At 34.5% G+C, this 11,506-nt stretch overlaps 1 protein-coding gene across 1 annotated transcript in view; it reads left to right on the top strand.

Annotated features, from left to right (window-relative positions):
- The first annotated feature begins 4,854 nt into the window (after nucleotides 1-4,854).
- The window catches only part of LOC101897308 (zinc finger protein squeeze), a 28,802-nt gene continuing 22,150 nt past the window's right edge, over nucleotides 4,855-11,506 (top strand). Inside the window, exon 1 of the mRNA XM_011296435.3 lies at nucleotides 4,855-6,596. The gene's annotated coding sequence lies outside the window, so the exon portion shown is untranslated. The remainder of the gene's footprint in view (nucleotides 6,597-11,506) is intronic.

Raw genomic sequence — 11,506 nt, 5'->3', positions numbered from 1 at the left:
CAAAAACAAAGTAGGCATGGGGAGTGTAATTCCAACATTCATACAACCGAACAGAGACTGAACCAACTACTCCAGTGGAGAAAGACCCACAGAAACAACAAAAAATACCGGTGAACGTTGGCGGCGGCGGTTTGAGAGCTACAACAATTGGAGGCTGTTGGCTGCAGCCAGCCAGTAACACACGCACGCACACACACTCACTCACACTCAGATAGTGTGCCTCACGCCACAGCGAGTACCCCCAAAAAAGTTATACACAAAAAACTACTTTACATGTTGTGTGCTGTTTGATGTTGCCTTACTCTTGTTGGTGTTGTTGTTGTTGTAGATTTTTGAGATACAACAACAGCCACAAACACAATTATGATGACAATTCATGCAAACCAAAGGGTTTTGTCCATGCCTCGACAAAAAATCAAAAACTCAACGGGAGAGCACTGAGAGAGTACGCCAAAAACAACACACAACATTAGTCGTTGTAAAAAATATAAACACAGTTAGGGTTGTCGATGCATAGTAGTTAGGGAATTTGGATTTTTTTTGGACATAATGGTCTGCTGCCAATGATGGTTCTACACAGGAACCAATACCCCGGAACCGCTTTCGTATGACTTCGGGGTAAAGTTCATTGACTGGTCTACAGCCTTCATATTTGATCTACTAACCCATCCACACTTTTTATGCCCTCCACCTTGGAAAGGAGGGTATATTAGGTTAGGCTAGAGAATGCGCGGTTGCTTAACACCGCTCCACTCGGGGACCTGCTGATCCATTGTGATCATCCTGATAGAGTGAAAATAAAGATAGAAAGAACAAGTAAAAAAGCTGTAAGTTCAGCCGGGCCAAACTTTGAATACCCTCCACCATTTGGTACAAATTTGCCCATTTTCAAAAAAAAAATCCGTTAAAAATTCTGGTAAAATCTTAAAAATAAAGAATATAGCCGTATATTACGGTCTATACGACGACGTTGACCTGCATAGGCAACGTTTGTTATAATCTATTACAATATTCAAATGCGAAACTTGAAAAAATCTGTTTATAATGTAGCTAAAATCATCAAAATGTCGAATATAGTGAAATACCATAGGGGTTATAAAACGTGGACCTGCAAAGACAATTTTCTGTCATAGGCTGTAGTATCCGTTACGAACTTCAAATGCAAAATTGGAAACATTTCCGGTAAATAATGTCGCTAAAATCATCAAAATACCGAATATCGGGAGTTACCGTTATATGGGGGCTATACGAAGACGTAGACCTGCACAGACAATTTTCTGTCGTAGGCTGTAGTATCCACTACGAACTTGAAATACCAAATTTGAAACATTTCCGGTAAATAATGTCGCTAAAATCATAAAAATACCAAATATCGCAAGGTACCTTTATATGGGGACTATACGAAAACGTGGACCTACATGGACCATTTCCAATACCAAAAGTCCTGCAGACATAATACACATTTGAGTAAATTTTTATCAACGTACTTCATTTCTTTGCGAAGCTAGAGTGATTTCCACAGACGGATAGACGGACGGACATTGCTAATCGACCCTCCATACTATGGTGGAGGGTATAAAAAAGCTTATGTTAGAAGGGTAAATCCACGAAGAATTTATCGTGTTGTCTTTAGCCATTTTAGTCTTCTAGCTAAGTAAAGAATTGTTGACGTCTGAGTATTGGAGAGTATAGACAGATCATGTAGTTTTTACTTACTCTGACTCTAACAATCGTTGAACATTGACAGAGTAAGAATTGCGAAGTTTCTATCTCTTCCTAGTCTTGACAAAGCGTGCAATAATCAGTATCGTAAGCCCCCACTTAGAAGTCATGGCCCTAATATTACAGTGACCTGTGATTAAGCCTACTACAAGTTTTAGGTCCGATTTCGCCATGGAAATGAGTGATAAAGATCTCCTTTCGGAGATTACCGTCCAAATTTTTTTGGAAGCAATGCAACAGCCTCTTGCTTTTTGACATTTATGCTGAAATCTTTCAGAATAGTGTCTGTGTATAATTTGGAAGAATTGACACAAGGGTGGTTTCCCCGAACTCTCAAACTCCCTGTATATATTGCTCCACGTATTCGTATAGCCTCCATATAAGGTTAGTTCCTGATATTCAGTATTTTGATGACTTTTGCCACTTTTTTCAGCGGATTTGTCCAAAATTTGTCCCATAGAGGAGCATTTTTCTACAGATTTGTCTAAAAATTGGTACTTGTAGTTCGTAATGGGTTCTAGCTCCGGTGGTAGAACAGTGAATATCTAGGTCCACGTTTTCCTATAACGTACATATAACGGTTCCATGGGATATTTGTTGGTATTTTGACGATGTGAGCCACATTTTTTAACAGATTTGTGTGAAATTTGGTGTTCATACTTCATAATGGGTTTTACAGCCAGCGTTAAAACATTATCCACATTGATCCAAGTCATCCTAGTCAGGCCACATCAGTAAACCGTGGTGCTATTTGTTATTCTTCAGATGGCATACACTTTTGGGAATAGCGTGGCCCACTCTGGGTTTTTTATTCCAGGCATACAGTTTCGGTTACCTACCCTTTTCATTACTATCTTGTATGGAAGGCTCTGTGGGTCATTTTGGACTTCATCGCATAAAGATATTCAGGCTTTTTCCTTGCACTCTTTTATAGCTGCCCGTAGGTTACGTCTGGCATATTCCCAGCTTTATAGCTGCAAATTCATAGGCCTTCGAGGATATAAAAATTTAAGGAACCTTTTTTCGTGGACCTTTAAGGTCTTGAGCAAACTTTTCATAGGTCTATGTATGTTAACTTTGTCAGAATTTTTAAAAATGGCAGATGATTATTTATTAGGTTTATGTTTTCTCAAACCCCCTATATTCGGTATTCACATGATTTCAGCCACTTTTCAGCGGAATCGTTTAAAAACGGTATGCAAAATTTGTAATGGGCTCTGTCTTCAGTGACAGACGACTGATTAAATATGCCATTTTTTTATTGCTCATTTAGCGGCACCTCTGAATATTTTTATATTGGCAATTTTAGACACATTTTATTATTTATTTTATTTCTAAAATGCACCCATTGCAAAAAGTGGACCGATATAACCCATTTTCTTTACCTGGATCCAAAAATCTCTATCAAATTTCTAAGCTCTGTCCTAAATATTGCGAAATATATGCAATCATATATAGAGGTACCATTATATATGGTCACAACCATGGTACGATAAAAAGGTATGGTAGAGCTACCAACTGCGTACAATTTTTTTCCAAGTATGCCCAATTTTGTGTATGCGCACTAGAGCTATTAAACAGTTTTGCCTTGAAATTGAAGGATTGAGCAGTTTAGGTCATATTTTGCAAGGGAAATCAGGACATTTGCTTTATTTTTCCCGCTATTAATCTCATTTTAAAAAAGGAATAATATCGATGTTGTTCTACCTCCTAATTGTACCATGGTCACAACTATAAAAGAGCCTTAACAACATTTGGCCAGTCGCTTTTAAATTTTCTTCATTAAGCTCCGTATTTGGGTTTTGCCATACGCAGGTCATGCCATCCGATCAAATATGTAAATATGGGACTAATGAAAAAATGACTGATTCCCAGAAGTCTAAACCTATGTTTTTTTATTTTTCATCTCGGCCATGAAATTCGTGATCCCCCAGTTGCAGTTTCAACGCAACATGTTTTGCCAAGGCTATTTTAAATTTCAATGGTTAGTTTTGGGGCCGACAGTCTAGTATTAGCGTCAGTTGCATTGAAAATTTTACGCAGCTCTGCCCTTATTGCGCACCTGATTTTTGAAAGAAAAGTCATCTGCGAAAATTTGAACTCTAGGCATGGTAAATGCATCAACGGGAACATTGATATGTCAAAGACTTGAAAATGTTTTGACAAAATAAGTAGATTTTGATATGATTTCTTATACGACGAATCTCGGGGGTTGTTATGATATGAGTTTTCAACAATTTTTACAAATTGCAATAATTTTTCATTCAAAATTTTCTGCCCTTATTGAGAATGACTTTTGAAACAAAATCATCTGCGGAAAATTTGCACTCTAGGCATGGTAGATGCATCAACGCTTGAGAACATTAATATGTCAAAAATTTTAATTTTTTTGACAAAAATAAGTAGATTTTTATATGATTTCTTGTACGACGAAACTCTGGGTTGTTATTCTTCTACCATGGTTTACCATACCATGCTTATTTTTTAGGATTTTTTTGTTGTATAATTATAATTCATTTTTACACGATTTTTCCATTTCAAAATTCATAAAAAATAATCACTTTTTTCCTTCGAAAAGATTTACTCGACAAACTGTGTGCTTTAAATTTTACCCTATTGTTCATGGCGTTCCAAAATCGTATTATCACATAGCCACCACATTCTCATTAATTATTAAGATAAATGAGTGTTCATTTGCATAAATACCTGAGTTTTGTAAAAATGTGTTACCCCTTTTCTTAGGGTGACACATTTTTTTTTTCTCAAAATTTCCTTACGACCCCCAGAAGATGGTCCATTTCTTATGACCCAGTGATTTTTTTCCACTCAATATCGACAACCCTACCCCCAAAGTAAATGCGACACACAACTCAATGGTTTGTTGGGAGATATCAAAACACACACGCACACATAGAGAGCACGAGAGAGTGAGAACACAAATTGTGAGAGTCAGGAAAATTGTTGTTTTTCTTCCTTTTAATTGAATGGGTCGTGTGAGCGGCTGTTTTTCGGTGGTGGTTCGTCATTTGTTGCGCAGTGTTACGAGAGAATTACAAAAAAAGAAAAACAAAACACCACATCACACAGATACTCCGTTTGTGTGCGGTGAGAGCCAGAAACAACATTGCGAGAGCGAGAGTGAGCATAGATTTTTTCGCTGAAAAAGAAAAAAATTCAATTACTCTTCAAAAAGATTTTTTGTTGCTACTTCACTGACAGTTAAGTTTTTGCTATGCCGTGGTGAACATTATTGAATTAATTCGTAAGCGGACGGACACACAGACAACACAGTCTGGCCAAAAAAGAAGAAGAAAATCTCACACACAGAAATGAAATAATAAAAAAAAAACAAAGTAGAAACACAAAAAGAATGAAATAACCCAACCAATCTACTACTGCTGCTGATGTTTTTTTTTTCTTTTTGGTGTGTAACAACAAGAAAGTCAAAAAGAAAATACACCAAATACGCGAAGGAAACAAAACAAAAATTTCGGATAGATTGAAATGAATTTTATTCGATTATTTGGGTGAAAGAAAAACAACAAAAAAAGGAAAGGAAAATAGTAAAAAATGCAATGAAGTGTAGCCATTTGGGAAATGCCTAAAAAATAATTTAAATAAAAAAAATAGAAAAAAATTGAATTTCAAAAAAAAAAAAATATTTTAAAGATTGTGAGGAAAAATAAACCCAAAAGGGAAAAAAACGAAAATATTGAAATTTTTTTACTGAAAGAAAAACAAAACGTCCATTATTGTGAGAGTGTGTGCGTTGTTTTTTACTTACAAAAATCAAATCAAGTGTATATTTTTGGTGCGCGGCCATTTTTTTCGATTTTGTTCGCTGCTGCCTCCTCCTTCACAATCGTTCATCCGTCACCTACTCCACCTCACTCGCTGCGCCTCCGCCGCCACGTCCCTGCATCTCCTCGTTCGCATTCGTTCGTTTTTTGTCTAAGTGCGGGTTTTTTAGTTTGCCTGCTGCCATTGTCGCGTTCTTCTGCTGCTACAACTGCCTCATGTTGGTGTTTTTGTTGTCGTGCTGAATTCGTGTGTGTCGGTCGGTTGGTCGGTCGTACATACGTCTCTTTGTAGCCAAAGAAGGAGGCAAAAAACACAGTGTGGAAGAATAATAAATACAAAAAACGAAAAAAAAATTTTGCAAGTGACGAAGTTTTTTTGCGTTGCCCAAAAGAAACGTCAGCCAGGCAGCAACAACAACAACAAGAAAATAGTGCACAACAAAAGAAAGGCACTAAAAGTAATACCCCCCAAGAAAAAAGAGCGCAATTTATAATTAACAACACAAAAATAATAAACGGAACGCAAAACCAAACAATTTTGTGCGTGACAAATAATCGAAAACAAACAAAGTGATGATGATGAGTGTGAAATAACTTGAAAATGCAAAATTATTCAAGAATCTTTGGAAAAAATATCGAGCAGTGAAAAAATCAATAAACCTCTTTTTTTGCTAAACGAAAAGTTCAAGTACCTGCTTGCCCCCACAATAAGCTGCGACAGCAACAACTACAATAACATAATAATCATCATCGTCGTCTTCTTCTTCGTTGCCATCTCGTCGTTGACGTCGTCATTAGAAGAAACATCATCTTTGTTGTTGGCGGCATAGTCGTCGTTGCTCGTAATAATCTCAAAAAAAGTTTTCCCTCCTTGTTGTGGTCTTCATCCTCTCCCCCACTTGAGATTCATTTTCCAATAATAATTTGTGCAGTTATTTGTGAGAACAACAGCAACAACAAAAAGTAATTTCGAGCCGACAACCGACAACATCTTTGCATTCTAACACGTGCTGTTGCAAGAGGGGAGAAACAATTTGTGTACTCCCACCCACCCACTCAGGAGAGCCAAAAAAGGTTTGTATTCAAAGAGAATGGATAGTTGTAAGGAGTTTCTATCATAGGAAACTAATTTTAGTTCCTTAAAAAAATGGATCAAAAACAAGTTTTTTAAAAACATTCACAACTATTTATACAAGATTTTATAGAAAAGTTTTCAAAAATGTTCTTAAAATGTTGTAGAATATTTTTATTACCAATGAATTTTTTGAAATTAAAAAATACCTATTAGGAATAAAAAAAATACTATTGCTATATAAACTTTAAAACTATTATTAAAGATTAGAAATATTTAACTATTTTTGAATATTTGATCAAATATTTGGGAGTCCACGGTAAAGTCTCCCTAAAAATATCTTTTTAAAAATATATAGCTTGAAAAATATTCTTCAAAAGGATTATATATAAAAAAATTTTAAAAAAGGTCTTGACAAAATGTTCTTTAAATGGGTTAAAAAGTAAAAGTCGGGCAATGTCCGTTTATTGAAATAAATTTTGACTTGCGGTATGATTATTAAAATGTTGACCCTTAATTAGGATTACTGAAGGAGTAAACCAATGTTTTCCATTTCGTATCTGATCTAAGTCTGACATAAAAATTATAACGTACCAGATTATAGTTCTAATCTCGTAGTCGACTACTTCCTTCACTTCCTATGAGATATGTGATCATTTAGATAATGTTAAATTGGAGGATTCCAAATATAGTGGACCGATGTATTCCACTTCGTCTAATACTGATAAAAATATTGGAATGTGCAAAAATTCATGAAAACCAATATTTATTTCCAATTTTTTATTTCCCATTGTTAATCAAAATGTTAACACTTTTTGGAATTGGTTAGGAAAATGTTTAGATATTCCAAGAATCTCTGACTTGTTTCGCAGGAGTTAAGGGATAAAATTATTGAAAATTGTACACCTTTGTGGCAGAGGTGCCAGGAGGCGCGATATCATCTACCATCTTAACAACAGATCTTATGTTGGTAGAAATATTACGATGTGTGGTGTTTGGAATGAATTGCTTATTTCGCATTTTATGAGCGTTTCGGTTATTCAAAATGTTAACCCATTGTTGGGGAGGTACCAGAGGGAGTGGACCAACATATCCCATCTTCACGCCCCCCCGTTGAGTAACACTTCAATAACTTTACTCATTGATTATTTTACAAAAAAAAATATTGTTTCTTTGATTTGTTTTTGTTTATTTTAACAATACCAAGAGTAGTTAAAACCTAATGGTAGTAATAGTTCTTAACATTTTAGATTTGATTAAAAATATATTCTTATAAACTTTTGAAATACTTTGAACAACAATTTGGAAGTACCGTTATAATCCCTATTTTAGGGAGAATTTATCTATACACAAAAAGAACCCTAATAAACAAAAAAGAGCAGTATGTTCGAAAATTGAAGACGAAACTTTAAAAAAGCAGATGACCAGGAATTACAGGGAGAGGAGGTTATACCAAAAAAATGACCTACATTGCATTGTTCATACAATGTCTATGTTGGTTTAAAGTCAAATCGTCGCATATTAGAGCTGTAACTATAGGGTGTTGTTTATACCCTGCACCACACTGTGGTCATGGTATTATGTTTGTAACAGGCAAAAGGAAACGAGATAGACACATAGTTCCTTTTGATGATCTGCATAGAATCACATTCTGAGTCGATTTATGCATGTCCGTCTGTCCATGTGATTTTGTAAACAAAGAACGGTTCGCATTTATTACCCTATCCAGATAAAATTTTCCACAAGTCATTTGTTTGGCCCAAGGACGAACACTATTGAAATTGGAGATAATCGCTAAAAATTTGGATATAGCTCCCATATATATCTTCGTCCGATTTGCCTTTTACTGTGCACCAAACGTGTAATATCAGCCCGAATAGTATGGAATTTTGCACATACAACCAAATTAGGCCTAAAAATAAGTGTGACAAATTTGATCGAAATCGGTTCAGATATAGCTATACCTCCCATATACATATATCGTTCATCCGATTTGTTACTTTTGTCCACCGCAGCCGTAATATACACTCTGTAACAACAATATTTGGGGAAATATATCAAATACAGCTCAGAAATACATTTGCTAAATTTTATCGAGATCGGTTCAGATTTAGATATGGCTTCCATATATAACTTCGTCCGATTTACCTTTTATTGTGCACAAACGTCTAATATTTGTCCAAATGGGGTGGAATTTGGCACTTACGACCGAATTGAGTCTAGAAACAAGTATGTCAAATTTGTTGAAGATCGGTTCAGATATAGCTATAGCTCCCATCCATATGTACTGTTCATCCGATTTGTTATATTTGTTACCCACAGCCGTAATATGCACTCAGTAACAACGATATTCAGGGAAATATATCAAATACAGCTCAGAAATATCTTTGCCAAATTTTACCGAGATCGGTTCGGATTTGGATATAGCTCCCATATATATCTTTATCCGATTTCAAATTAATTGTGCACCAAATGGGCAATACAAGTCCGAATTTAAAAGATACAAATGCTTCGGCATATTTAGTCCTCTGAACTTAAATTTAATTATAATCATAGCGTGTATTTTTTTTTTGTTATGCGGAGCTCTACTAAATTGGCAAAGTGGTGTAGGGTGTCATACAGTCGGCCCCGCCCGACTTTAAGACTTTCTTTACTGTTTTTTTTTTCTGAGGAAATTTTTCGAAAAAAAAAAAAACAATAAATTCAGAAAAATGTCACAGTTCGCATTTTTTATAATAAAATTCAATGATACAATGCGTTTTTAAGGCGATTCATGGTTAAATTATAGATCAAAATAATGATGTTTGACAGTGAAACAAAACACTAAACGTGCATAACCTGTTGTAACCAGTGTTGCCAAAATAATAATAACTAAAAAAACCAATCTTTGCGATTTTTTCAAAGTTGAAAAAAAATAAAATTTTATGAAAAACCATAAAAATGTGTTTGAAAATATTTCAAACATTTCCTCAAAAAGTCTTACATGCATTCTTTAAAACTAAATTAATCGTCCTTGTGAATTATTTATATTAAATATGTGAATTATATTTACATTCCTTAAAAAATTCAAAAGTTTGTCCTTCAAAAATATTTCTTTTAAAGTCCAAAATAGTCATTTGAAAAAGTTTTTTGGAATATTTACCATTTACGAATCTACTTTTATCTATGAAAATTTATTTATAATTGTCCAGTAGTCGGCACTTATAGGATATTTGCTTCTTCAATCGTTAACCATATAGAATGGAATTTCCCAATTCCGAATTATGCATACAAATCCACGATTTAATTTAGAACTTAAGAATAATTTCATAAAAAGTCACAATCTTAGAATTCACAATACAAACCTTGTTGTTCCGTTGAAATAATATTTTCAAAATTTCTTCGAAAATCATTTTTAAATTCCACGATTCTTTTCTGTCGGTGCTCCACCTTAAATGGGTGCCTATAACTTGTTTGGACCTTCAAACCTATTTTTAAAAGTCCCAATGTAGGTTTATTGGTCCCTGAAAAACTGTTCTTAAAATTTACATAGTCCTTTAAAAAAGTACTATGACTATGATTTTTAAAAATATTCTTAAATGCAGAATCTTAATTACCTTGCGATTTGGTGCAATTGAGAATTATTACCTCATACCCTCGTCGAAGTAATTTTACGTTTGTGTTAAGATATTTTGTAAAAATGTCAGGTTGATGACACCTATAGTAGGTCTTCTAGCTATAAAAGATTCAATGAATGATATATGATATTGGTACACACCAAATTTATTCAAATCCACAACATCCAGAAGTTCATTATCCCTGTCCATTCGTTCAAAAAGACAAATCTTCTCATCACCGATTATCACTTAAATATTCAAGTGTGAAATTCCCATGCCAACTACCAAGAATGATTACCATTAAGCAAACCAAATAAAATTTGCCAACATGTTTCTTTCCTCGAATCACAGCAAAATACCAACAACACGCCGCCAACAGCCATAGAAAAAAATAGTATCGAATGATTTGTTTACAAACATTCCTTTTTTGCCATTGCTTGGCCGTGTTTTTGCTCTTTGTTTTCATTTTCCAATTGGTTGTTTCTTTTTTTTGTCGTTGTTGTGACTAACATTACTGACTGACTGAATGGCTGGCTGGTTGGTTGGTTGGTTTTTCTTTCTATGGTAAACAGAGCAGCAGCATTTTTTTATTACTTTATTTTATTTATAGACAACAACAAAACAAAAACTCCCGCTTTAACAAAATTTATTCATATCGTTTTTTTGTTTTCATTTTATTGTTGGTTGGATGGAGGAGATCCCCCTTCCTCAAGTAGAGTTTTCACTGTGGGATTTTTTGACTCTGTTTTTTTATCAGTTTTTGTTGTTGTTTGTGTTTTAGGTGGCGTTGTGTTATTTACCTTTCAATTGGAGATATATATGCATGTTTGTTTTTCATCTCTCATTTCAATTCAATAAATACTTTTTTCATTTAGTGTTTTCTTTTTTATTCATTTTTTTGTTGTTTCGTCGTTTTTTCGCTTTTATGGTTCGTGTTTTTTAGTCATCGTCGTCGTTTTCATAGTTTACTGTCGTCGTCCACCAATCGTTCATTCGTTTTTTTGCTTTGTGTTGTGTTGTTGCTCAAAAATTTTAATTCACATTTCAATTGAAATTTTTTGTTGTGCACGCCTCAGTTTCTATAGATGTGTGTGTGTGTGTATGTGTTCGTGTTTGTTTGTGTGCAGGTTCGTGCCTTTCCTAAATGATGTTGTGATGTTGTTGTGTGTTCTTCTTCATATTTTGTAAATGGCCTGTTTTTTGCTGTTTCTTCTGCCTGCCGAAGAGAAAGAGAGAATTTTTCTAATGAGAAAAATACAGTTTGGTAGTGTCAATCAGTAATGTCAATTTCGCGTTTTTTTATAATTACTTGCAAT

This window comes from Musca domestica, unplaced genomic scaffold (genome assembly GCF_030504385.1).
Source record: "Musca domestica strain aabys unplaced genomic scaffold, Musca_domestica.polishedcontigs.V.1.1 102, whole genome shotgun sequence".
NCBI classification, from domain to species: Eukaryota; Metazoa; Arthropoda; class Insecta; order Diptera; family Muscidae; genus Musca; species Musca domestica.
This window is presented reverse-complemented; position numbering and strand designations above follow the sequence as displayed.